Source organism: Papio anubis, chromosome 9 (assembly GCF_008728515.1).
Source record: "Papio anubis isolate 15944 chromosome 9, Panubis1.0, whole genome shotgun sequence".
Lineage (NCBI taxonomy): Eukaryota > Metazoa > Chordata > Mammalia > Primates > Cercopithecidae > Papio > Papio anubis.
In genome coordinates, this window is record NC_044984.1 from 112588699 (window position 1) to 112616538 (window position 27840).

A 27840-nucleotide genomic window follows, 5' to 3' on the forward strand; every position below is an offset into this window, starting at 1 on the left:
AGCATGCCTTTTTAGGGAAAATAAAATTAGTTCATTCAATATGAATTGTATGGGAGAGCTGGAAGGAGAACACATGAAGCTGGTGTTGAGCCAAGAAAAACTGCAAAAGGCCCTTTAAGCCATATTAAGAAGTTTAGACTTTATCCTGAGGGAAAGGGGAACCACTGAAGGTTTATATGGGAAAAAGAATCCCTCCGCCAACAATGCACCTGTCCTAGGCAGTCATCCTGCCAATCCATGGATGCCAATAATCAAGCATGAAGTTACTACATCAGTACTACTGGGAAAGTAACTGAAATCCAGCTATTTGTCAATCAGGTAAAGGAAAGCACAAAATAAGAACTCAAAAAGTGGCCGAGAGTGGCGACTCACGCTTGTAATCCCAGCAATTTGGGAGGCCAAGGCAGGCAGATCATGAGGTCAAGAGATCAAGACCATCCTGGTCAACATGGTAAAACCCCATCTCTACTAAAAATATACAAAAATTAGCTGGGCGTGGTAGTGTTCCTGTGGCCCCAGCTACTAGGGAGGCTGAGGCAGGAGAATTGCTTGAACACGGGAAGCAGAGGTTGCAGTGAGCCGAGATCGTGCCACTGTACTCAAGCCTGGTGAGGACAGAGCGAGATTCCATTTCAAAAAACAAAAAGTTCAAAAAGTGTTTTGATTTTATTGCTTATGTCTGAGAACAACAAAAAAAGACACAATGGATTAAATCAAAGATACGCCTTTTTGGAGACTATGCATAAAACACAAATTATGAGACTGTGTTTAAGAAAACCAAAAAGATCTATGAACTAAACTTATGATAATTAAAATATTTTCAATCACCAAAACACATTATAAACTTTAGAATATTTTGGCTTCCATGTGAATAAAGCTAAGTGCTATGGATTTGGGGGGAAAACACAGATTACAGACTAAAATTATTTTATGAAGAAATAAATATTTAAATATAAAAATGAGACCATAAAAACTTGTAGAATAAATTACACGTGAATATTTAATTAATAACTTCTTTATCTTAAACATGTAATGAAGGGAATTCTGCTTCTAGCCAAGATGGAGTAACAGGGCCTGGATTTATTACCTGCCACCAGGAACAATTAAAACACTGGACAAGGCCACGCACAGTGGCTCATGTCTGTAATCCTAGCACTTTGGAAAGCCCAAGTGGGCAGGTGGCTCGAGCCCAGGAGTTCGAGACCAGCTGGGGCAACAATTTGCATCTCTATAAAAGATACAAAACCTTAGCAGCTGGGTATGGTGGTGTACGCTTGTAGTCCCAGCTACTCAGGATGCTGAGGTGGAGGGACCACCGGAGCCCGGAGGTCAAGGTTGCAGTAAGTCAAAATCATACCATTGCACTCTAGCGCAGGCAACAGAGTAAGATCCTATCTCAAAAAACAAACAAACAAAAAAAACACTGGATAGAACATATACATGATGGTATTTGAAGACAATGGATATCAGGCAAAGAAAGACAATGATCCCTGACAGAAGACAAGCAACTGATGTAAGCCATCAAATGTTTGAGCTTCAGGCCCTGGGAGAATTTCTAGGCCATGGTGCCCAGAGGGGAAATCCACTTAGAGCCTGGTGAACTCCCTGAGTTGAGGAGACAACGATGACAGTCTGGGTTGACCAAGGTGGGTAGAGTTGGCAGGGCAGAGTACCAAGTAGAAGAGAGCAGCACAGAAACGGGATATGGAGATTTGCATAGGGTTCCCCTCAAGTCTTCAGCTGAGCACTCGGTGCATGCATATGAGAAAACTACCTTAGACCAGGGGAAAAAACGATCTGAAAGGAATAGAGACTGCAGTACCTATAGCTCAAAAAGGGCTGTGAACAGCCCTCATTCCCCCTAGCCAGGATAAAAAATCTCAATTCACAGAGCATTCTGGAGGCTACTCAGAAGAGTCTTGCCTTCATAGTAGGGACCCTAGACTAAATGCTGGTCTGTGATGCCTAACAAATTTTATTTTATCTATTTTTTATTTGTGAGACAGGGTCTTGCTCTGTTGCCCAGGCTGGAGTGCAAGGGTACAATCACGGCTCATTGCAGCCTCAACCTCCTGGACTTAAGCGATCCTCCTGGCTCTGCCTCCCAAAGTGCTGGGGTTATAGGCATGACCAACTGTGCCTGGCTCTAACAAATTTTAAAAGCAAGACCTAAAAGGATGAAATTATTTCCAAGTAACTTAACTGTGTTCCAGAACAAAGTCCAAGGATACTTAAAGGAATATAAAAATATCCAGTATTTAAAAAGGTAAAATTCACAATATCTAACACTCCACAAAAAATTACCAGGTATGCAGAAAAGCAGGCAAATATAATTCATAATGAGGAGAAAAATAATTGAAACCAAACCATAATTGATATAGATGATATATGTTAAAATTAGTGGTCAAGGACATTAAAACATTTAATATAGTTGTATTCCATACAGGGAAAACGTTGGGGAAAATATCAAACATGTAAAGCAGACACAGACAAAATATAAAGCAGAGACAGATTCAAAGTAAACCCTTATTTTATGCATATATATATATATATATTCATTTTGAGATGGAGTCTCGTTCTGTCACCCAGGCTGGAGTGCAGTGGTGCAATCTCAGCTCACTGCAACCTCTGCCTCCCAGGTTCAAGCAGTTCTCTTGCCTCAGTGTCCCAAGTAGCTGGAATTACAGGCATGCGCCACCACATCCAGCTAATTTTTGTATTTTTAGTAGAGACAGGGTTTCAGCATGTTGACCAGGCTGGTCTCAAACTTCTGACCTCAAGTTATCCACCTGCCTCGGCCTCCCAAAGTCCTGGGATTACAAGTGTGAGCCACCACACCTGGCCCTCAAATTAGACCTTTAGAGGTGAAAGCTACGATGTCTGAGATTTAAAAATCCTCTGCATGGGAAGCATAGCAGAGGAGACTGCCGAAAAAGGGGCTACTGAACTTGAAGACACAACAACAGAAACTATCCAAAATAAAACAGAAAAAAGACTAACAAAAAAAAAAAAAACACAAAACCAAACCGGTGACCCAGAGCATCAGTGAGCTGTGGAACATCTTCAAGTGGCCTACTGTATGTCTAAGTGGAGCCCCTGAAGGGGAGGAAAGATATCAGGACAGAAAAAATTATTTGAGGAAGTAATAGTGGAGAAAATTATGAATTTGATGAAAAGTATAAACCCACAGATCCAAGAAGGTCTCTGAACCTCAAGCACAAGAAATATGAAGAAAATTATATGAAGGCACATCATAATAAACTGCTCAAAACTTGTGATAAAGAGAAAATCATAAAAGTACCCAGAGAAAAAAGGCATGTTAAATACAGAATCAGGAAGGAGGCAAGGATGTTTACTTGCCACACTTACATTCAACATTGTGCTGGGGCTGGGTGTGATGTCTCATGTCTGTAATCCTAACGCTTTGGGAGGCCAAGGCGGGAGGATGACTTGAGACCAGGAGTTTGAGACCAGCCTGACCAATATAGCAAGATCCTCTCTCTTTACAACACCAAACCAAACCAAACAAAAACATTGTGCCAGATGCTGTACAGGTGCAGTAAACAAAAAAGAAACAAAAAAGCATAAAGACTGAAAAGGAAGAAGACTTTTTATTGTCAAACAACATAATCATCTGTCAAAAAATTCAATGGGATCTACAAAAGCTACTAGAACTTATTAGTTTATTAAAAAGTACAGAAGATCAATGCATAAAATGATTACATTTCTTTTTTATTTTTTTGAGACAGAGTCTCACTCTGCCCTCTGTCACCTGGGCTGGAGTGCAGTGGCATGATCTTGGCTTACTGGAACCTCTGCCTCCTGGCTTCTAGCAATTCTCGTGCCTCAGTCACCCAAGTAGCTAGGATTACAGGCATGCACCACCATGTCTGGCTAATTTTTATATTTTCAGTAGAGACAGGATTTTGCCACGTTGACCAGGCTGGTCTCAAATTCCTGGCTTCAAGCGGTCCACACATGTTGGCCTCCCAAAGTGCTGGGATGACAGGTGTAAGCCACTGTGCCTGGCCTGAAATGATTATGTCTCTGTGTATGAATAAATGAAAATCAAGGCTGGGCATGGTGGCTTATGTCTGTCATCCTACCACTTTGGGAGGCCAAGGCAGGTGGATCAAGAAGTCAGGAGTTCATGATTAGCCTGGCCAAGATGGTGAAACTCCGTCTCTATTAAAAGTACAAATAATTAGCCAGGCATGGTGGTGGGTACCTGTAGTCCCAGCTACTTGGGAGCCTGAGGCAGAGAACTGCTTGAATCTGGGAGGTGGAGGTTGCAGAGAGCTGAGATCGTGCCACTGCACTCCAGCTGGGGCAACAGGGCGAGACTCCATCTCAAAAAAAAAGGAAAAAGAAAATCAAATTTAAATATCATAGTAGCATAAAAAATGTGAAATAGGGCCGGGTGCAGTGGCTCACGCCTATAATCCCAGCACTTTGGGAGGCTGAGGTGGGTGGATCATTTGAGGTCAGGAGTTCGAGACCAGCCTGGCCAACATGGTGAAACTCTGTCTCCACTAAAAATACAAAAATTAGCCAGGTATGGTGTCACACGCCTGTAATCCCAGTTACTTGGGAGGCTGAGGCAGCAGAATCGCTTGAAACTGGGAGGCAGAGGTTGTAGTGAGCTGAGATCGTGTCACTGCACTCCAGCCTGGGTGACAGAGCAAGACTCCATCTCAAAAAGAAAAAAAAAGGGGGAAATACTTAGGGATAAATCCAACAAAGGATATATAAGACCTGTACACTGAAAATGACAAAATAATAATGACATAAAGACACAATGAAGGGATGGATATACAGTGTTTATAAATCAGAAGACTCAACATTTTTCTTTAGAAACAGAAGTTGAGAAGTTTAATCTAAAATTCATATGAGAATTCAAAGGACCCAGAATAACCAAAGCAACTTTGAAAAAGGAGGACAAAGTTGGAGAGCTAGCATAAAATAATCTCAAACTTTATTATAAAGTTACAGTTATCAAGACCGTGCAATACTGGCACAGAGATAGACAAATTAATCAGTGCAATGGAATAGGAAGCCCAGAAGTAGACCCACATATTTATGGACAGCTGAGATTTGGTAGAAGTACAAAGGCAATCCAATGAAGAAATAATTGTCTTCATTGAATGGTACTGGAACAATTGTATCCAAATATGCAAGAAAACAGATATATTTGGTCCATACTAACAACCTGTATAAAAACTGACTCCAAATAGGTTATAGAATTAAAGGTAAATCTACAATAATAAAACCTTTAGAAGAAGGTACAGGAGAAAATATTTGTGACCCCGGGTTAGATGAAAATTTCTTAGTTAATAACCCAAAGCACAATCCATTAAAGGAAAAATTCATAAATTAACAATGTCTGCTTTTTGAAAGATACTTGAGAAAATCAAAAGACAAGCAACATATTGGGAGAAAATCTTTGCAAATTATGTCTCATAATGGGACCCCTGGATCCAGAAAACATAAAGAATTGTCAAAACTTAATAATAAGAAAATAAGAAAACCCAATTTTTTAATGGACAAAAGATTTGAACACAAGCACTTTACCAAGTGAGATGGATGGATGGCAAAAGAAAGATGCATACTATCACTACTCATTAGGGAGATGCAAATTAAAACCCATGAGAGGTGGGCAGATCACCTGAGGTCTGGAGTTCAAGACCAGCCTGGCCAACATGGTGAAACCTCATCTCTACCACAATACATAAATTAGCCGTGTGTGGTGGTGAGCGCCTGTAATCCCAGCTACTCGGGAGGCTGAGGTAGGAGAATCGCTTGAACCCGGGAGGTGGAGGTTGCAGTGAGCCAAGATTGCGCCATTGCACTCCAGCCTGGGCAACAAGAGCGAAACTCTGTCTCAAAACTCAGTCTTTTTAATGTTAGCCATTAACATATGGAGTGACCGTAACTTTCATACACTGCTGGTGGGAATGTAAAATGGTAAAACACTTTGGAAAACATTGGGCAGTTTCTTAAAAAGTTAAACATACACCTATCATATGATGTAGCCATTATATTCAAGTATTTACCCAAGAAAAATGAAAGCATATGTCAATACAAAGCCCTGTATGCAAATGTTCACAGTAGCTTTAATAGCCAAAATTGGAAACAACCCAAATGTACCTCAACAAATAAATGGATAATCTGTGATAAATACAATGGACTGTAACTCAGCAATAAAACAAACTACAGATATACACTACAATATGAATGAATCTCAAAATAATTATGCCGTGTAAAAGAAGTCAGACAAAAAATAGTACATACTTTATGATTTCATTTATATGGAATTCTAGAAACTGCAAACTAATTTAAAGAGATAGAAATCACATCAAATGTTACCTGGGGGATGCGGGTGGCGATGGCAGGTAAAAAGGAGTAGGTAGGAGGGGTTAAAAAGAGGCATGATGAGGCTTTTTGGGAGTGATAGTGGATATGTTTATTTCCACTATGTTGGTGGTTTCACAGAATATACCTGTTAAAACAAATTATGCTCTTTACATATGTTCACATTATTGTTGTAGAAAGATGTAATGTACCAAATTGAAATGAGTCTTGGTGTGGTAGATCATGCTTGTAATCCCAGCACTTGGGAGGCAGAAGCAGGAGGATCATTTGAGGTCAGGAGTTCCAGGCCAGCCTTGCCAACATTGTGAAACCCTGTCTCTACTAAAAACACAAAAATCAGCTGGGTGTGGTGGCACATGCCTGTAATCCCAGCTACTTGGGAGCCTAAAGTGGGAGAATTCCTTTAACCCGGGAGGCAGAGGTTGCAGTGAGCCATCATTGTGCCACTTCACTCTGGACTGGGAAACAGAGCGAGACTCCATCTCAAAATTTAAAAAAAAAAAAGAAGTTAAAAGAAGTAGAGAAAATTTTTGCAAAATATTTGCCAGTTAAAAGCTATTCGGGGCCAGGCGCAGTGGCTCACATCTGTAATCCCAGCGCTTTGGGAGGCTGAGGAGGACAGATCACGGGGTCAGGAGTTCGAGACCAACCTGGCCAACATAGTGAAACCTCGTCTCTACTAAAAATACAAAAATTAGCCGGGCGTGGTGGCGCTCGCCTGTAATCCTAGCCACTCAGGAGGCTGAGGCAGGAGAATTGCTTGAACCCAGGAGGCGGAGGTTGTAGTGAGCTGAGATCGCGCCATCACTCTACTCCAGCCCGGGTGACAGAATGAAACACTGTCTCAGGAAGAAAAATAAAAAAGCTATTCTGAATATCAGAGAGGTAAACACACACACACATACACTTACCTACAAACTCAAAAGAGACCGGTAGGAAATTAAAAAAAAAAAAAAACCAACCAGGAGTGTCCATTTAAAATATGAAACACGTAACTTCACTAATGATCAAATAAGTAAAAACGGAAATAATATGACACCTCATTTCACCGACCAAATTGGCAAAATAAGAGGAAAAAAGATACTTTTTTTTGGTAAGGGTATAAGGAAATAGTTTTTTATACATTGCTTGAAGAATAGGATGGGTATGCCCTTTGACCTAGTAATACACTTTTGGGAATTCATACAAGGCAGTTTCTTGTTTGTTTTGTTTTAGCAAAAGAGGCGAGGCATAATTAGGGAAAGCACAGAAGGAATACAACAGTGCATATGGGAAATGTGACTTCTTTGACCTATAAGTTTGGGTTTCTTTGTAGCTTGTGTTTTATCTGAAATTAGGTGTTGAAATTTTGGGTAATTTTTTATTTCCTTCTTTTTGTTTCTATGTATTTTCTAAAAAATTTTTTTGCAAAGTCTATTACTTCTGTAATTAGAAGAAGTGATACAAAACCTTTTAGGTAATTTCAAATCTAACTATAAAGTACTGCAAAAAAAAATCACAATATATATATTTCCAGAAAATAATTTGACAATAGGAATCAAGAAAGTTTAAGTAAGCTCATTTCTTTTAACCAAATAATTCTCCATATTGTAAACTATAACTGAGAAGAAAAAAAATTTTAGGAAATAAATAGAAGCTCAAAGATTATTATTTTTATTTTTATTTATTTATTTTTTTTGAGACGGAGTTTCGCTCTTGTTGCCCAGGCTGGAGTGCAATGCATGATCTCGGCTCACCGCAACCTCCACCTCCACCTCCTGGGTTCAAGAGATTCTCCTGCCTCAGCCTCCCCAGTAGCTGGGACTACAGACATGCGCCACCATGCCCGGCTAATTTTTTTTTTTTTTTTGCATTTTTAGTAGAGACAGGCCTTCTTCATTTTGATCAGGCTGGTCTCGAACTCCTGACCTCAGGTGATCCACCCGCCTTGGCCTCCCGAAGTGCTGGTGTGAGCCACCGCGCCTGGCCAAAGATTTTTATAAAAGAATATTTTATCCCAATTTTATTAATATTTTTACTTTCCCTTTTATTTTTCTTTCAAAGATAAAAATTCATTCAAAAACCCAGAAAATATTATTGTTTTCCATTTCTTAGGAGAAAGCTAAGTTGTATAGACAATACCTTTTTGTGTGTGGCACAAAATATTCCATATTGCTCAGATTCATTTTAGCAGCAATCTTCTTTTTTCTCTTTTATAACTTCAGTCCTTTGTATTTATGATGCAACCTGTGGAAAAAGAAGAACAAAATACATAATTACCAGCAAAATTAAAGAATCAATAATTGCTCATGTGGTAGTTTTACATATTTACAAATGTAATATTACAAAGCTAAAATTTTATCTTCATCTGTTTGTGGATGGCAAATTTAAAAGGTAAGATGCTCTACAAGACGCAAACTACTCTTCCACAGGCAGTATCTGGGAAACAAATGTGTTGTTAGATTTAAGAATCTATATTGAGGCTTCCACTGGTTGGTTTGTGTCCAGGGTAACCTAACAGAGGCTACCAGTAGACAGCACTAATCTGATAGCATGCGGTAATGCTACTGATTCTCTGTCAGTAAGGCTTCTATTTTGAATTGCTTTTCCAATAGACATGATGATTTGCATTGATTACTCTGCCTTTCCTTTCCTAGGCTCTCCTGTAACCAATCTTCTACATTTTCCAGGTGGTGATGATGATGATTTTTTTTTTTTTTTTTTTTGAGACGGAGTCTCGCTCTGTCTCCCAGGCTGGAGTGCAGTGGCCGGATCTCAGCTCACTGCAAGCTCCGCCTCCCAGGTTCAAGCAATTCTCCTGCCTCAGTCTCCCGAGTAGCTGGGATTATAGGCGTCTGCCACTACGCCTGGCTAATGTTTGTATTTTTAGTAGAGACGGAGTTTCACCATGTTGGCCAGGCTGGTCTTGAACTCCTGATCTCAAGTGATCCACCCACCTTGGCCTCCCAAAGTGCTGGGATTACAGGCATGAGCATGATTATTTTTAAACTATCTATTAAAGAAGTACATGCCCAATGTAAAAACCTGGGAAATACACACTATTAAGAAAAAAATCCGGCACCTGTAATCCCAGCTACCCACAAGGCTGAGGCAGGAGAATCGCTTGAACCCGGGAGGCAGAGGTTGCAGTGAGCCAAGATCGCACCACCACACTTCAGCCTTGGTGACAGAGTGAGACTCCGTCACAAAAAAAAAAAAAAAAAAAAAAGGAAGAAAAAAAATCCATAATCCTATCCAGGCAAAACTCCATTAACAATCTGGCATACTTTTCTCCATGCACGTATTTATTTCTGCCTGTATTTTTAAAATGCAGCTGAGATCACATTATATGTATAATTTCATAGTTCACCTCTTTTATCTAACCCTATGACTATTTTGCCATGTCACCAAATACTGTTCACAAAGGTCATTTTAATGACTGCTTAATGTCTGTCTTATGGAAGAGCTGTAATTCATTCACAACCATTTCTCCACAATCAGAAACCAAGGCTATTTTCAACCTTGTGTTGAACTATTGAAAATTATCGTGTCTGGAAGATCTTGGTGCCTATTACTTATCTACATTTTGGGGGCTTTCTTGAGAATGGCTTTCTAGAAGTAGAATTATTGGGTCAAAGAATATAACAATTTAAAACCTACATCTATTGGAATAATTTTTAGATGCTTGACTAGCATTGCAGATAAAGGCCTTACAGGAAAAAACTAGAAAAAAACTATGGACTTCCGTTTTCACATTTTTCTTGCTGAGAATATCCCACTCTTGTCTCATGCCTATACTTATAAACTGAACGTTTTCATTATTTTTGTTACTCCTTCCAATTCTGTGGCTGTGGAATGCTTTAGATTAATTGGTAGCTGAAACTTGCTTGAATTCAGCATCACATTTTACCTAACCGCTAACCAATCAATAACTGCAATGTTTGCATGTCTACTTTGCTAATGTAGTCTGACTATAGCACCAATAAACTAAAATATTCCTTATGACATCATATGAACACCAGTTGCTAAATTTCTAAGAAAGTAGTTTCAGCTGGGTGCGGTGGCTCACGCCTGTAATCCTAGCACTTTGGGAGGCCAAGGCGGGTGGATCACCTGCGGTCAGGAGTTCGAGACCAGCCTGACCAACATGGAGAAACCCCGTCTCTACTAAAAATACAAAATTAGCCGGGTGTGGTGGTGCATGCCTGTAATCCCAGCTACTCGGGCAGCTGAGGCAGGAGAATCGCTTGAACCTGGGAGGCGGAGGTTGCAGTGAGCTGAGATCACACCATTGCACTCCAGCCTGCCAACAAGAGCAAAACTCCATCTCAGAAAAAAGAAAGTAGTTTCAAATAAGGTATCTTACAAATCAGGAAACATTCATTCCTATAAAATAGTTTTTTCTTTCTTTCCCTCCCTTCCTCCCTCCCTCCCTTCTTTCTTTCTCTCTCTCTCTCCCTCTCCCCTTTCTTTTTTTATTTTTTGAGACAGAGTCTGGCTTTGTCACCCAGGCTGGAGCGCGGTGGCAAGATTTCAGCTCACTGCAACCTTCCCAGGTTCAAACGATTCTCATGCCTCAGCCTCCTGAGTAGCTGGAACGACAGGCTCGTGCCACCATGCCGGGCTAATTATCCTCTCTCTAAATAGTTACTAACTCTTCTTACATAATTAATTTTCTTTCTCTGTCATTTTTTTTTTTTTTTTTTTTTTGAGACTCAGGCTGGAGTGCAGTGATACAATCTCGGCTCACTGCAACCTCTGCCTTCCGGGTTCAAGCGATTCTCCTGCCTCAGCTCTCCAAGTAGCTGGGATTACAGGCGTGCGCCACCACGCCTAATTTTGCATTTTTAGTAGAGATGGGGTTTTGTTATATTGGCCAGGCTGGTCTCGAACTTCTTACTTGAGATGATCCACCTTCCTTGGTCTTCCAAAGTGCTGGGATTACAGGCGTGAGCCAGTGCGCCCGGCCCACTTTTACATAATTTTCTTAAAATGCATGCATACTCTCTTCATCTTTGGTTGCCAAGCTCTATATATGTTCTAAAATTATCTAAGACTTCTAGGAATTAAGCCTTCTCAGTTTTATCTTTTCTTTGTTTGCTTTTCTGCTACAATATTGCATTGCTATTGAGGCTGAAGACAGTATTCCTGAAGTTCATCCATTAAACCTAAAGGATATTTTCAATTTTCTTCCATTTTACTACTCCCACTTCCTTCTTCATAAATGTCTCTTGGATCCCATGAAACTGTCTTCTGTTTTTCCAAATTATTCTGGTTACACTTCCTCTTCTCTCTGATGTCTAAATGAAAGTGTTCCTCTAAGGATTTCCCAAGTCCCCTGTGTGACTGCAAGCTGCTATCTTAATTTCTGCCCATTTAATGGTTTTAAGTAATACTGTGTCACTAGACAGTACTGACAATTATTCCAAGCCCCAGTCCCGTATTTTCAAATATCTATTTGGCTTCTCCCCTAAATGGCTCACATTTACCTCCCATTAACACTGTTCTCTTTCCCTGTCCCTTACATTCAATTAATCCCCAATTTCTGCTTCAAATATTTCTTTTGGCCTGTTTTTCCATTTCTCTGGCATCATATGCTCTCTCCTTTTCTTCTCCTCTTACAGCCTCTATCTGTTCTGGAATTCGAAAAACACTATTACCATAATCATCTTTCTAAAGCATGGTTCAGATAATATCATAGCTCTGCTCAAAATCCTTCAAAATTCTCACTGCTTCCTATGGGATAAAGAATAATAATAATAATAACTTTACCTAATGAACATTCAAAGCTGGCTTCAAACCACTAGTCTAACCTAAATTTTTAACTTCATAAAATCAGGAAAAAATAAATTCCATTCAGTTACATTTTTATATATACTTTGTATTTCATTTCTTACTTGGTCTTTGTCCAAGTTGTTTCCTCTGCTTATAAGGCCCAAATCCCAACTATTCTCACAGTCCAGCTCAATGTCACCTCTATAAAACCTACTATTTTCTCCCTTTGCTTCAGTTTTCAACACACATAGTACTCTAAAACTGGATGGCAAGTGCTTCTTCAGAGAAGGATAATTGTCTAAGTCCACATTTGGATTAATCATTGTAACCCCTGACATTTTTAAAAATAAAAACAGCATTATTGAAATATAATTCACCTACATATACTCCACCCATTTAAAGTGTACAATTCAATGGTTTTTAGCATATTCACAGATATGTACAACCATTACCAACTAGTTATTTTTAGAACATTTTCATCACCATACATACACACAAAAGACCATACCCTTTAGCTATTACCCCACCCTTGCCCCACCCCATTTCCTCCATTCCTAAGCAATTTACTAACATACTTTCCATCTTTATAGATTTCCTTGTTCTGGGAATTTCATATAAACAGAATCAAACAATATGTGGTCTTTCATGACTGGCTTTTTCCACTCAGCATGTTTTCAAATCCAATGCATAGCATGAATCAGTATTTCTTTTTATTGCCAGATAATATTCCATTGTATGGATATATCACATTTTATCCATTTATCAGGTGATTGACATTTGGGTTGCTTTACCTTTTGGCCATTATGAATAGTGCTACTAGAATTATTCATGTATAAGTTGTTTTTTTTTTTTTTTTTTTTTTTTTTTTGAGACGGAGTCTTGCTCTGTAGCCCGGGCTGGAGTGCAGTGGCCGGATCTCAGCTCACTGCAAGCTCCGCCTCCCAGGTTTACGCCATTCTCCTGCCTCAGCCTCCCGAGTAGCTGGGACTACAGGCGCCTGCCACCTCGCCCTCATGTATAAGTTTTTATGCGGATATATGTTTTCATTTTTCTTGAGCATATACCTATGAGTGGAAATGCTGGCCCCTACGGCTTCTTTAAGTAGCAGATATTCCATAAAAATCTGATGAAATCACCTTCCCTTTTCCATTTCAATCTTAGAATTAAAATGATCATTCAAATTAATCCTTTCCCCAAAAGATAAACAAGAATATTTTTTCTTCTAAGAGGATAAGATGAAATAACAGGCATAAAATAAGTTTTTCCCTCTTCCTTGACCTCCTGCAACCTCAGGTATTACATTTATAGTGAGAATGTAGAACTGCGCCAAGAATGTAGTATTTCAGGTTTTAGACCCTTGGGCCAAATAAACAATCCAACTAGCCAGGAGGATGTGCAATTGAAATAATTATCTTCACAAACACTTCTTTATTCTAAGAAATGAACACCTTCTAACAATGGTAATCAAGTAAATTATTTCTCACAGACATTCTAACTTAGTATAAGAAAGAATGGTGGTGCATGCCTGTAGTCCCAGCTACTTGGGAGGCTGAGGCAGGAGAATCACTTGAGCCCAGGAGGCAGAGGTTGCAGTGAACCGAGTCACTCACGCCACTGCACTCCAGCCTGGGCAACAGAGCAAGACTCTATCAAAAAAAAAAATAAGAAAGAAAAAGAGAGGGAAAGAAAGAGAAAGAGAAAGAAAAGAAAAAAAAAGAGAAAGAGAGAGAAGGAAAGAGAAAGAAAGAAAAAGAAAGAAAGAAAGAAAGAAAGAAAAAAGAAAGAAAGAAAGAAAGAAAGAAAGAAAATGAGTTAATGAGTGCAGCACACCAACATGGCACATGTATACATATGTAACAAACCTGCACGTTGTGCACATATACCCTAGAACTTAAAGTATAATAATAATAAAAAGAAAAAATAAAAGAGAAAGAAAGAAAGGAAGAAAGAAAGAAACATTTGATAGAGAGTGGAAATATAAATATTTTAAATAATTTTTCCGTTCCCAGAAACTTCAAGAAAGATGACTCATGGAAGATCTTAGTTGTGTTTCAATGTTTTTCTCAACAATAATGTTCTTCTCAACAATGTTTTTCTCTAGCAGCACTATCCTGGAGCCAGTGAATTTGAAAACGCCACAATATTTCAGTATTAATAAAGTAAATAAGAATTAGAATGTTTCATACTGGAAAGAATTTTAAAGATACACCATTTCAACTCCTTTCTTTTTATATTCAATCTCAGAAAAGTGAAGCATCACATTACACCTATGTGGCAGCATTATCCACAAATTAAAATCCCGGACTTCTGGCCACGTGCAGTGGCTCATGCCTGTAACCCTGGTACTTTGGGAGGCCGAGATGGAAGTGTTGCTTGAGTCCAGGAGTTCGAGAACAGCCTGGGCAATACAGTGAGACCCCCATCTCTATGAAATAAAATACAAAATAATTAGCTGGGCGTGGTAGCACGTGCCTGTAGTCCTAGCTACTTGGGCATTGAGGTGGGAGGACTGCTTGAGTCCAGGAAGCTGAGGCTACAGTGAGCTGAGATTGTGCCACTGCATTCCAACCTGGGTGACAAAGTAAAACCCTGTCTGAAGAAAAAAAAAAAAATCCAGGACTGCTGATTTTCCATTACAGGAAACATTCTCCTGAACCATGCTGCCCTAAGTCATACTTTATTATTTTGGAGGGCAATCAAGAAAATTTTAAATTTAATGTTAAGATTGAACTTACATTAAATTTTGAATTTCTGTTATCATTCCTCCCAAGGATCTCATATATTTAAATATGGTGCTAGATTCGGTTCTTATGGGACTGCAGAGTAAACAAATTTGAGGGCCTGTTTAAGAAAAAAACAGGGCCAGCACAGTGGCTCATGCCTGTAATCCCAGCACTTTGCGAGTCTGAGGCGGCTGGATCACTTGAGGTCAGGAGATCCAGACCATCCTGGCTAACACGGTGAAACCCCATCTCTACTAAAAATACAAAAAATTAGCTGGGCATGGTGGCACACACCTGTAGGCCCAGCTACTCGGGAGGCTGAGGCAGGAGAATCGCCTGAACCCAGGAGGCAGAGGTTGCAGTGAGCCGAGATCGGCACCACTGCACTCCAGCCTGGGCGACAGAGTGAGACTCCGTCTCAAAAAAAAAAAAAAAAGGTCAGGCATGGTGGCTCATGCCTGTAATCTCAGCATTTGGGGAGGCCGAGGCAGGTAGATCACTTGATGTTAGCGGTTCAAGATCAGCCTGGACAACATGGTAAAACCTGTCTCTACTAAAAATACAAAAAATTAGCTGGGCATGGTGGCGCATGCTTGTAATTCCAGCTACTCAGGAGGCTGAGACAGGAGAACAGCTTGAACCCAGGAGGTGGAGTTTGCAGTGAGCCAAGATTGTGACATTGCATTCCAGCCTGGGTGACAGAGCAAGACTTTGTCTCTAAATAAATAAATAAATAAATTTCTCACTTAAAATTAAGTATAGAGCCTTAGATGAAACTGGTACAAAGCTCTGAAACATGCTTCACAGTCAAAGTCACATAGTTAGGACTAGTTGAGTATTTGGTTTCTTCCTCTGCTTCCTTCCACATGACTTCCCATAAGACTTGAAGAGAATTGTCCAAAAAAAAAAAAAAAAAAAACCTAGCAAATTTTGTTTGAGTTGTTGTTCCTGTTTGCCACCAATATTTAACTATTATCCTGAGGTAAGAAAACGGCTTTTAAGGTACTTTCACGTTGAAAATGAAACTAGATGATAGTTGCTTTTTATGCCACTATGATTCTATAGCACAACTGTGAACATATATCCTCACATTTAAGAGCTGAAAAAGGACCATAGTGATCATCTAATTTCTACTTGGCAAATAATGCAGAAGTAGCTGGGGTTTTGAGGATCATAATAATGATAACCTTCAGGCTACTCCTGGGTCAACTGACATTATATGAAGATTCTTCTAGTCACTCTTTAAGACTTTATGTATTGCTTTTGAGCAATTATTTTGATTTCTCATGCAGTATTATTTTCTTCTTCCCTTAAAAAAAAAGAGGTTTAGGATAAGAGACAGACGGGAAAGTAGAGGCCCCACTGGATCTCTTAAATTTAACACTGAATATCTTTTTTATTTTTTTTTAAGACAGTCTCGCTCTGTTGCCTAGGATGGAGTACAGTGACACCATGTCAGCTCTCTACAACCTCTGCCTCTCAGGTTCCAGAGAGTCTAGTGCCTCAACGTCCCAAGTAGCTGTGACTACAGGCATATGCTACCACACCCCGTAAATTTTTTTTTTTTTAGTAGAGACGGGGTTTCACCATGTTGGCCAGGCTGATCTCAAACTCCTGGCCTCCCAAAGTGCTGGAATTACAGGCGTGAGCCACCACGTCCAGCAACACTGAATATCTTTGTTCTGTCTGATACTTTGATATGAGGCCAGCAATTTGAAATCAATTATGCATCTACTTCAGAAAAAATGGCACCTCACATGAATCTGAAAATTAAGACCAGTATAAAAATGGTGGTGATGTGTTTATATAAATCCCAAATTATTCTAAAATATTTGACTAGGTTTTTAAAGTCTTCATTTTGCCCTATAACCTTTTTTTTCATTTTAAAAAATGTTTTATGTTTTAGAGAGACAGGGTATTACTCTGTCACCCAAGCTGGAGTGCAGTGGTGTGATCACAGTTCACTGTAGCCTCAACCTCTGGGGTTCAAGCAGCCCTCTTGTCTCAGCCTCCCAATTAGCTGGGACTACAGGCATGTGCCATCATGCCCAGCGAACTTATTTTTTGTAGAGATAGGGTCTTGCTATGTTGCCCAGGCTGGTGTCCAACTCCTGGGTCAAGCAATCCTCCTGCCTCAGCCTTCCAAAGCGCTGGGATTACAGGCATGAGCCATTGTGCCCAGCTGCCCCATTATTCAGTCTTTTTTTTTTTTTTGAAACGGAGTCTTGCTCTGTCACCCAGGCTGGAGTGCAGTGGCACCATTTCAGCTCACTGCAAGCTCTGACTCCCGGGTTCACACCATTCTTCTGCCTCAGCCTCCTGAGTTGCTGGGACTATAGGCACCTGCCACCACGCCCAGCTAATTTGTTGTATTTTTAGTAGAGGTGGGGTTTCACCATGTTAGCCAGGATGGTCTCAATCTCCTGACCTTGCGATTCACCCACCTCAGCCTCCCAAAGTGCTGGGATTACAGGCATGAGCCACCGCATCCAGCCCATTATTCAATCTTATGCCCCAATATTCTGTTATGTATTGAATACATAATGTGAAAACTTTGTGTAACTGTAATACGCAGTAATTTGCTCTCACGAATTCTCAAACATGATTAATAATCATTCATATCTCTTATTTTAAAAATCCTCACAGATCCCTAACATTTTCTTAAGTCACTTTAAGTCATTTACTTTACTCATTTATTCATGTATCATTCATTTGGCAAATATTTATTAAGTACCTAATATTCGTCCAGCACTGAACAAGGCTTTGGGTTCTTTCCTGTTCTCATGCAGCTTATATTCTAGTAGAGAGAGATATAAATATTTATACAGGAAGTATTAATAAATATAAAGAGAAATATAAAATGAAACAGGGCCAGCAGGCAGGATAGAGCTCTCTGATAAGGTAATACTTGAGCAGAGACCTGAAGGATGAAGGAAGTGAAGGAGTATGCCCTGAAGGTCCTGGCAAGGAAGAGTGGTACAGGCAGAGGGAATAGCAAGATTGTTTTGTGTACTCCAGAAAACGCCAGAAGGCCAGCGTGGGTAAGGGAAAGTGAGCAATGGGGATGTACTAGGAGAAGAGATAGGGCCTTTCATAACAGGATGAAGATTTTGGATTTTATTATAAGTGAGATGGGAAGCCACTGAAGCATTTCATGAGAGATGCCACTTCTGTGTTTAAAAGGATCACTCTGACTATTCTGTGGGAAACAGACTGTACAGAAGGTTAAAAACACTGAGACCGGAAAGAAGCCATTGCAAAACTCTCAGAAAGAAATGATGGCAGCCAGCACCAAGGTGCTGGTGGTAGAGGTAATAAGAATTGGTTGAATTCCAGAATAACTGAGAAGGAACAACCAAATGGGCTTTGCTGCTTTGATTGGAATATGAAAGAAAGAGAGGAGTCAAAGATGACTCCAAGCCTTAGGGCCTGAGCTACCGAAAGATGAAACTGCCCATTTATAACACTGTAATAGGCTGGGCGCAGTGGCTCACGCCTGTAATCCTGGCACTTTGGGAGGCCAAGGCGGGTGGATCACTTGAGGTCAGGAGTTCAAGACCAGCCTGGCCAACATGGTAAAACCCCGTCTCTACTAAAAATACAAAAATTAGCTGGGCATGGTGGGCTTACGCCTATAGTCCCAGCTACTCAGGAGACTGAGGCAGGAGAATCACTTGAACCCAGGAGATGGAGGTTGTAGTGAGCTGAGATCATGCCACTGTACTCCAGCCTGGGCAACAGAGTGAGAGACTCGGTCTCCAACAAACAAAACTGTAATAAACCTCTTATGGCTTTTATACAACTTATATGAAACAAATTCACAACCTCTCTCCAAATCAAACTCAACAATTGCTTTGATAGTACAGATGTTATTATTTTGTTGATACAATAACTTCCAAAACAAATATGGCCCGTTCTACTGTGTTTCTTATGTTTCAGTATGGCATGCTCACTCACCATTAGACCACTTTTCTGTACCTGTACTCCTAGGAATACTTCATTTGTATAACCTGGCTTGGTATCATCTGGCCTTCACAAGGTGCGAGTTTAACAGTTACACATTAATTCCACTTCCGTTTCTATTCTTTTCTCATTTGTCTAAGACAATTCAAGTGGTACCACTTGGCATTATGGTAAACACAAACACAGCAAACCACAGGACTCTTTAGTGATAATGTGGTCATCCAGATGATCCTCCATGTATTTATTTATTTATTTTTTTAGATGGCATCTTGCTCTGTCGCCCAGGCTGGAGTGCAGTGGCACAATCTCGGCTCACTGCAACCTCTGCCTCCTTGGTTCAAGCGATTCTTCTGCCTCAGCCTCCCGAATAGCTGGGAGTACAGGCGTACACCACCATGCCCAGCTAATTTTTGAATTTTTAAGTAGAGACGAGGTGTCACCATATTGGCCAGGCTGGTCTCAAACTCCAGACTTCATGATCAAAGTGCTGGGATTACAGGCGCGAGCCACCGTGCCCGGGCCCACCATGTATTTTTAAAAAGATCATCATCAAAATGAAAACATAACATTAAAAAAGTTGTGGAGAACTTTTAGACCTATTTTCATACCTTTAAGTTCCCAGGGGTCTATAGATTTACTTGAAAACACTAGGGAATAGAATCTTATCTTACCCAAGGTGGCTGGGTACAACGGTCAACACCCAAGGCCAAAACTGCATTCAACTCTAATTACCCTTGAAAATTCCAGTGTTTGTAGTTTTGTTTACAAAACTCTTTAAAGTAATTTTCACACACAGTCAAGTTTGGGAACCACTGAGCAAGTCAAACCTGCCCCCACCCCAAAAGCCTATTTATAAAAGGGATTTTTTTTTTCACCCAGCAATTAAAAAAGTAGAATTTGAATTTATTTTTTAATATTTATTTTAGGGCCAGGAGTGGTGGCTCGTGCCTGTAATCCCAACACTTTGGGAGGCCGAGGTGGGCGGATCACGAGGTCAGGAGATTGAGACCATCCTGGCTAACATGATGAAACCTCATCTCTACTAAAAAATACAAAAAAATTAGCTGGGCCTGGTGGCGGGCACCTGTAGTCCCAGCTACTCAGGAGGCTGAGACAGGAGAATGGTGTGAACCCGGGAGGCGGAGCTTGTAGTGAGCTGAGATGATGCCACTGCACTCCAGCCTGGGTGACAGAGCCAGACTCCATCTCAAAACAAAAAACAAACAAAAAAAAACAACAAAAAAACCCATTTATTTTAGGTTCAGAGGTACATGTGCAGGTTTGTTATATAGGCACATTGCATGGGGGTTTGGTGTACAGATTATTTCACCACCCAGGTAATAAACATAGTACCCAATATGGCAGTTTTTGATCTTCACCCTCCTCCTTCTTTGCAACCTCAAGTAGGCCCTGGTGTCTGTGATTCCCTTCTTTGTATCCATATGTACTCAGTATTTAGCTCTCACTTATAAGTGAGAACATGCAGTATTTCTTTTTCTGTTCCTGTGTTAGTTCATTTACTAAATGGCTTCCGGCTCCATCCATGTTGCTGTAAAGGACATGATCTCATTCTTTTTATGGCTGCATAGTATTCCATGGTGTATACGTGCCACATTATCTTTATCCAGCCCACCGCTGATGGGCATTTAGGTTGATTCCATGTCTTTGTTATTCTGAAAAGTGCTGCAATGAGCATACGGGTACATGAGTCTTTATAGTAGAATGATTTATATTCCTTTAAGTAAATAACCAATAATGGGATTGCTGAGTCAAATGGTAATGCTGCTTTGAGTTGAGAAGTCGCCAAACTGCTTTTCACAATGACTGAACTAATTTACATTCCCAGCAGCAGTGTATACATGTTCCCTTTTTTCTGCAACCTTGCCAGCATCTGTTATTTTTTATTTTTATTTTTATTTTTTGAGATGGAGTCTTGCTTTGTCGCCCAGGCTGGAGTGCAGTGGCACAGTCTTAGCTCACCACAACCTCCACCTCCTGGGTTCAAGAGATTCTCCTGCCTCAGCCTCTTGAGTAGCTGGGATTACAGGTGTGCGCCACCACACTCAGCTAATTTTTATATTTTTAGTAGAGACAGGGTTTCACCATGTTGGCCAGGTTGGTTTTGAACTCCTGTCCTCTCGATCACCTCAGGCGATCTGCCTGCCTTGGTCTCCGAGAGTGCTAGGATTACAGGTGTGAGCCACCAACAGTCATTCTGATTGGTGTGAGATGGCATCTCATTGTGGTTTTGATTTGTATTTCACTAATGATTAGTGATATTGAACATTTTTTCCTATGCTTGTTGGTTGTGTGCATGTCTTCTTTTGAAAAGTGTCTGTTCATGTCCTTTGCCCACTTTTTAATGGGATTGTTTTTTGCTTGTTGATTTGAGTTCCTTATAGATTCTGGATATTGTTAATAGATCTTTATTGGATGCATAGCTTGCAAACATTTTCTCTCATACTGTAGGATGTTTATTCGGTTGATAGTTTCTTTTGCTGTACAGAAGCTCTGTAGTTTAATTAAGTCTAAATTGGTCAATTTTTATTTTTGTTGCAATTGCTTTAGGTGTCTTCATCACGTAATCTTTGCCAGGTCCTATATCCAGAATGGTATTTCCCAGGTTACCTTCCAGTGTTTTTATAGTTTTAGGTTTTATATGTAAGTCTTTAATCCATCTTGAGTTGATTTTTTTGAGAGGGAGTCTCACTCTGTCACCCAGCTGGAGTGCAGTGGTGCAATCTTGGCTCACTGCAACCTCTACCTCTGGGGTTCAAGTGATTCTCCTGCCTCAGCCTCCTAAGTAGCTGGGGTTACAAGCACGCCACACCATGCCTGGCTAACTTTTGTTTTTATTTTTGCTTTTGAGACAGAGTCTTGCGCTGTCACCCAGGCTGCAGTGCAGTGGCTTGATCTCTGCTCACTGCAATCTCCGCCTCCTGGGGTTCAAGCAATTTTCCTGCCTCAGCCTCCTGAGTAGCTGGGATCACAGGCACCCACCACCGTGTCCGGCTAATTTTTTTGTTATTTTTAGTAGAGATGGGGTTTCACTATGTTGGCCAAGCTGGTCTTGAACCCCTGACCTCGTGATCCACCTGCCTTGGCCTCCCAAAGTGCTGGGATTATAGGCATGAACCTGGCATTTTTTTTTTTTTTGAGATGTAGTCTCGCTCTGTCGCCAGGCTGGAGTGCAGTGGCGCCATCTTGGCTCACTGCAACCTCCATCTCCCGGGTTCAAGTGATTCTCCTGCCTCAGCTTCCCAAGTAGCTGGGACTACAGGCGTGTACCACTACGTCCAGCGAATTTTTGTATTTTAAGTAGAGACAGGGTTTCGCCACATTGGCCATGCTGGTCTAGAACTCCTGACCTCAAGTGACCCACCTGCCTCGGCCTTCCAAAGTGCTGGGATTACAGGTGTGAACCACTGTGCCTGGTGTGATTTTTGTATATGGTGTAAGGAAGGGGTCCAGTTTCAGTCTTCTGCATATGGCTAGCCAGTTATCCCAGTATTATTTACTGAATAGGAAATCCATCCCCTATTGCTTGTTTCTGTCGACTTGGTCAAAGATCAGATGGTTGCAGGTGTGCGGCATTATTTCTGGGCGCTTTGTTCTGTTCCACTGGTCTATGTGTCTGTTTTTGTACGGGTACCATGTTCTTTTGGTTACTATATCCTTGCAGTATAGTTTGAAGTCTGGTAACAGGTAACGTGATGCTTCTAGTTTTGTTCTTTTTGCTTAGAATTACTTTGGCTTTTCAAGGTCTCGTTTGGTTGCATATGAATTTTAAGAGCAGTTTCTAATTCTGTGGAGAATGTCATTGGTAGTTTGACAGGAATAGCACTGAATCTGTAAATTGCTTTGGGCAGTATGGCCATTTTAACAATATTAAGTCTTCCTATCCATGAGCATGAAATGTTTTTCCATTTGTTTTTGTCATCTCTGATTTCTTTAAGCAGTGTTTACTAGTTCTCATTGCAGAGATCTTTCACCTCCCCGGTTAGCTGTATTCCTAGGTATTTTATTCTTTTTGTGGCTATTTTGAATGGGATTGCATTCTTCATTTGGCTCTCGGCTTGGATGCTTTTGATATATAGGAATGTTACTGATTTTTCTACATTGATTTTGTATCCCGAAACTGCTGAAGTTATTTATTAGATCAAAGAGCATTTGGGCAGAGACTATGCGGTTTTCTAGGTATAGAATCATGTTGCCTGCAAACAGGGATAGTTTGACTTTCTCTCTTCCTATTTGGATATCTTCTATTTCTTTCTTTTGCCTGACTTCTCTGGTCAGGACTTCCAGTGCTATGTTGAATAGGAGTGCTGATAGGGTCTTGTTCTGGTTTTCAAGGGGAATGCTTTGGCTTTTACCTACTCAGTATGATGCTGGTTGTGGGTTTGTTATAGTTGGCCCTATAAAAGGGATTTGTCACCTTTGATGTCACATTGACCTCTCTGGCAGTTCAAGGATGCCTATTGACACCTTCTCAGAATAACGTTTTACATGAAAAAATTAACCACTTAGAATTATGAAGGCAACTAGTTATAATGAAATAAAGTTATAAAAATATTAAAAAGCATCCAGGTGCAGTGGTTCATGCCTGTAATCCCAGCACTTTGGGAGGCTGAGGCAGGCGAATCACCTGAGGTCAGGAGTTCGAGACCAGCTTGGCCAACATGGCGAAACCCTGTCTCTACTAAAAGTACAAAAATAGCCAGGCGTGGTGGCGGGTACGTGTAAATCCCAGATACTCAGGAGGCTGAGGCTGCAGTGAGCCAAGATTGCACCACTATACTCTGGCCTGGGCAACAAGAGCGAGACTCTGTCTCAAAAAAACGAAATAAATAAATAAATAAAATTAAAATCAAAAAGCAAATTTGTCACATAGTAATATATGTGCTGCTTTATTAATGCATTTAGTAATAAGAGATAGGAGTCTAATAACTACAATAATTTCAATGAATGATGAGCATAAGAAATATTTTTATGTACATATAACAACTAATGTGATATAAAATATTTGTGATTTGTATTGGTGACAAAGTTACAGGTATTGCTAATACTCTTGCGGTTTGTTGCCAACATTTATAATTATAGAAAATGCTAAATTTCAGTTAGAGTTTAGTAAAAACAAAAATGGAATGTTTTCTAACAGCTTCCTTGATCTACAGAAACCTGGGCATACAAACCACTCACTCTTTCAGATAACCAGTATAAATGGGTATTGGTGAGGAATTCTTTTTTTTTTTTTTTTTTTTTTGAGACGGAGTCTCGCTCTGTCGCCCAGGCTGGAGTGCAGTGGCCGGATCTCAGCTTGTGAGGAATTCTAAAAGCTCTTCTTACATGTAGAGTATATTCCATTCTGTTTTCTGCCAAACCTCTATAACCTCTTTTGGTAGAAATCCATCAAATGTTGTGAGGATTAAATGAGATAATATACTCCAAGTATGTAGTAGGTACAGAACAAAACCTCTGCTAGATGTGAATCTAATCTTACTTGATCACATTGATATAATACACATTGTTATTTAAAAAGTTATAGAGAATTACTTTGGCATTTCCCGCTGTGATTCCAGTGAACTGCTATCACTCCTATGCCTTTTGGCATTGGTAGTTCCCTTAGTATAGAATTTCATCTTATGTTGTGGAAGTTCATTGAAATGTACTGATGAGGCTGTTCCACTGTAAGTACTAATGAAAATCATCACTGTTACTGTTTTTATTTGCAAATAATAGAAATCAACCCTGGCTAACTTAGGCAGAAAATAAATGTATTCTTAAGATATCTCATAGAATGAATCGGGAAGCCTAAAAAATGGGCAGGCCCCTAGGGAGCAAAGGCACAATCAAGGTCACGTCATTTGCTTAGGATGCTGTTGATGCCATCATCACTCGATTCTGCTCTATTGGACTCTTATCATCTTCACAACTGCCACAATAATCTCTGCTGTGCCCTGAGCTTGCAAGATTCAAAGTTCTGGGTGGGAGTATCTGATTGACCAAAGTCACATGCCCGCATGCAAGTTGCCAGGTAACTGAAGATGGAATATTGACCTGTACTCCTTTCGCTGTTTCCACAGCAGAAGGAAGAACACTGGCTTGCACCTATCCCAAACAGGATAGTATTCAAGCAATAGGCAACCACACTATATATAACTTATTAATGATCAAGAGTCACAGCACAGCTCAAAGGATAAGTGACAAAGTTGGATTTACAGTGTTCCAGTGTCTAATTCTGTCTCATTTCCCTGCAGCCTGAGTAAGTTTTATAACCTGTTTAAGCTTCTTCTATATCTACAAAATATTATTCTTCTCATGAGTTTTATAAGAGGTACAGTAGCTAAAGCAGTGCTCACATATTCATTCATTCTTTCAACATTTATTGAATACCTGCTATGCTTAAGATATTGTGTTAGGTGCTGAAAGATACAGAACACATAAAATGCATACATAAAATACGGATATGTGTTCACCAGAAACTCATTACCTAGAACCAGTTGAGTGTTGCAAGTACTATGAAAGTTCAAAATAGGGAGCATTTCTCACTCTCTTAAGAAGCAGGGGATGGAGATGGGTAGGTGATGAAAGCTTTATTTATTTATTTATTTGAGATGGAGTTTTGCTCTTGTTGCACAGGCTGGAGTGCAATGGCGTGATCCCAGCTCACCGCAACCTCCACCTCCCGGGTGCAAGCAATTCTCCTGCCTCAGCCTCCCAAGTAGCTGGGATTACAAGCATGCGCCACCACGCCTGGCTAATTTTGCATTTTTAGTAGAGACAGGGTTTCTCCATGTTGGCCAGGCTGGTCTCGAACTCCGGACCTCAGGTGATCTGCCCGCTCTGGCCTCCCAAAGTGCTGGGATTACAAGCGTGAGCCACCGCGCCCGGCCGATTAATGCTTTAATGGAAGAGACAGTATTTTGATTGTTCTGTAAAGAACAAGCAGAATTGGCCAAGCGCAGTGGCTCACACCTGTAATTCCAGCACTTTGGGAGGCCGAGGCGGGCAGATCACGAGGTTAAGAGATCGAGACCATCCTGGCCAACATGGTGAAAACCCGTCTCTCCTAAAAATACAAAAATTAATTGGGTGTAGTGGTGCACACCTGTAGTCCCAGCTACTCGGGAGGCTGAGACAGGAGAATCGCTTTAACTTGGGAGGCACAGGTTGCAGTCAGTCGAGACTGCGCCACTGCACTCCAGCCTGGTGACAGAGCGAGACTTGGTCTCAAAAAAAAAAAAAAAAAGAACAGGCAGAATTTTTTATAGGAAACGGTGTGCACAAAGAATTGGAGGTTGCAGCGTATTAGGAAATGGCATATTACTTAAATGTCTGTTCTGCAGATTTGGGAAACAAAGGTGCAACAGTCTATCAGGTCTAGACTATCGAGGAACTTTAATACCACAGAAAGGTTTTTAAGCTTTTTTTCTACTGATGAAAACATTTTCAATTAGATTTCATCTTTAAGAATAATACTGTAGTTGCCTGGAGTAATATACAGGCTGGACTAAGAACATTTTGTTTAAAAATATTGTGCACACATCACAGAAAAAGAATTGAAAGAATATAAACCAAAAATGTTAACAGTGATTATCTTTGGGTATAAAGATATTTTCTGTTTATCTTTGTTTTTGATATTTTCTACATTGAACATGCATCACTTTTGTAATGAAAAAATAAATTAAAAATATTTTTTAAAGACTGAATTGGAATAGAAGGAGACTAGAGCAGGGAGGTCAGGTTAGGGCTACCAAATAAGAAAGAATGATAATCTTATTCTAGAATGTTGGCAATAAAATTGAAAGCAGAAGGCAGTTACCATACCATGATTCCATGAGTGTAGATGTCAAGAGAAACACGGTAGTAACACAGTGAAGAGTCAGCAGTTGATTGACTACAGAGCCTAGAAAACACATGGGAGTATTAGCTCTGAGGCCCTAAGAACAAGAGACAGGGAAGATGTTTGTTCTCTGAATAAAAACGGGGAATTTAGTAGAAGAAACAAGTTTAATGGGAGAAAGATAGTGACTGTTTTCTAGTAAAACTGTATTGAAGGTGATAGATGGACATCCAGGTAGAGATGTACAGAAAATAGAAAGAAACGGAGATTGGTGTGCAGGAGAAATGTTGGCGCAAGGTCAGATCTGGGAGTCATTTGTATCAGGTAGACAGGAAGCTCAAGAAGCAGCTATGGTAACTCAGGCAAAGACTGCAGACAAAAGAGAAAGCTAAGAACAAAACTAAGAATTCAACTTTGAGGGTAAGTTGAATTCTTAGCGAATGTCAGATGAATGCTAAGTATATTATAATTCTATAATTAGGCATTCACATTCACCTATTAAATATATAGTCAAAAGGTTAAAATGACTTCCTTAATAGCAACAAATTGAGATGAGTAGTCAAAAGATTACTACCAGAAATAAAATTTAGATTATTATATTTTTTAAAGATTACTCTGCTTTATTCATTGTAACAAAAGAAAAAAAAAAAGAAAGAAAGCCCCTTGTCTTTCTGTCTATGGAAATATATATTTTTAAAGGGGAAATCTCTGCAGTACAGTAATAAAATGAACAAACTAACCATATATATATATCTCTATATCTATATATCTATATCTATATATATCTTCATATATAGATTCGCTTGCCTCAGCCTCCTGAGTAGCTGGGATTACAGGTGCACACCACCATACCCGGCTAATTTTTATATTTTTGTAGAGACAGGGTTTATTCATATTGTCCAGGCTGGTCACGAACTCCTGACCTCAAGTGATCTGCCCGTCTTGGCCTCCCAGAGTGCTTTGGGATTACAGGTGTGAGCCACTGTGCCAGGCCTAATTTATTTATTTTATTTTTTGAGACCAAGTCTCATTCTTTTCCCCCAGGCTGGAGTGCAATGGCACAATCTTGGCTCACTGCAACCTCCACCTGCCTGAGCCTCCCAAGTAGCTGGGATTACAGGCACTTGCCACCACACCTGGCTAATTTTTGTATTTTTAGTAGGGTTTTCACCATGTTGGCCAGGC

At 40.2% G+C, this 27840-nt stretch overlaps 1 protein-coding gene across 4 annotated transcripts in view; it reads right to left on the reverse strand.

The window, feature by feature from the left end:
* Positions 1 to 27840, reverse strand: part of TAOK3 (TAO kinase 3) — a 229518-nt gene that overhangs the window by 110154 nt on the left and 91524 nt on the right. For all 4 annotated transcript variants that reach the window (XM_021923009.2, XM_021923010.2, XM_021923011.2 and 1 more), the window contains exon 2: positions 8494 to 8598. The gene's annotated coding sequence lies outside the window, so the exon portion shown is untranslated. The remainder of the gene's footprint in view (positions 1 to 8493; positions 8599 to 27840) is intronic.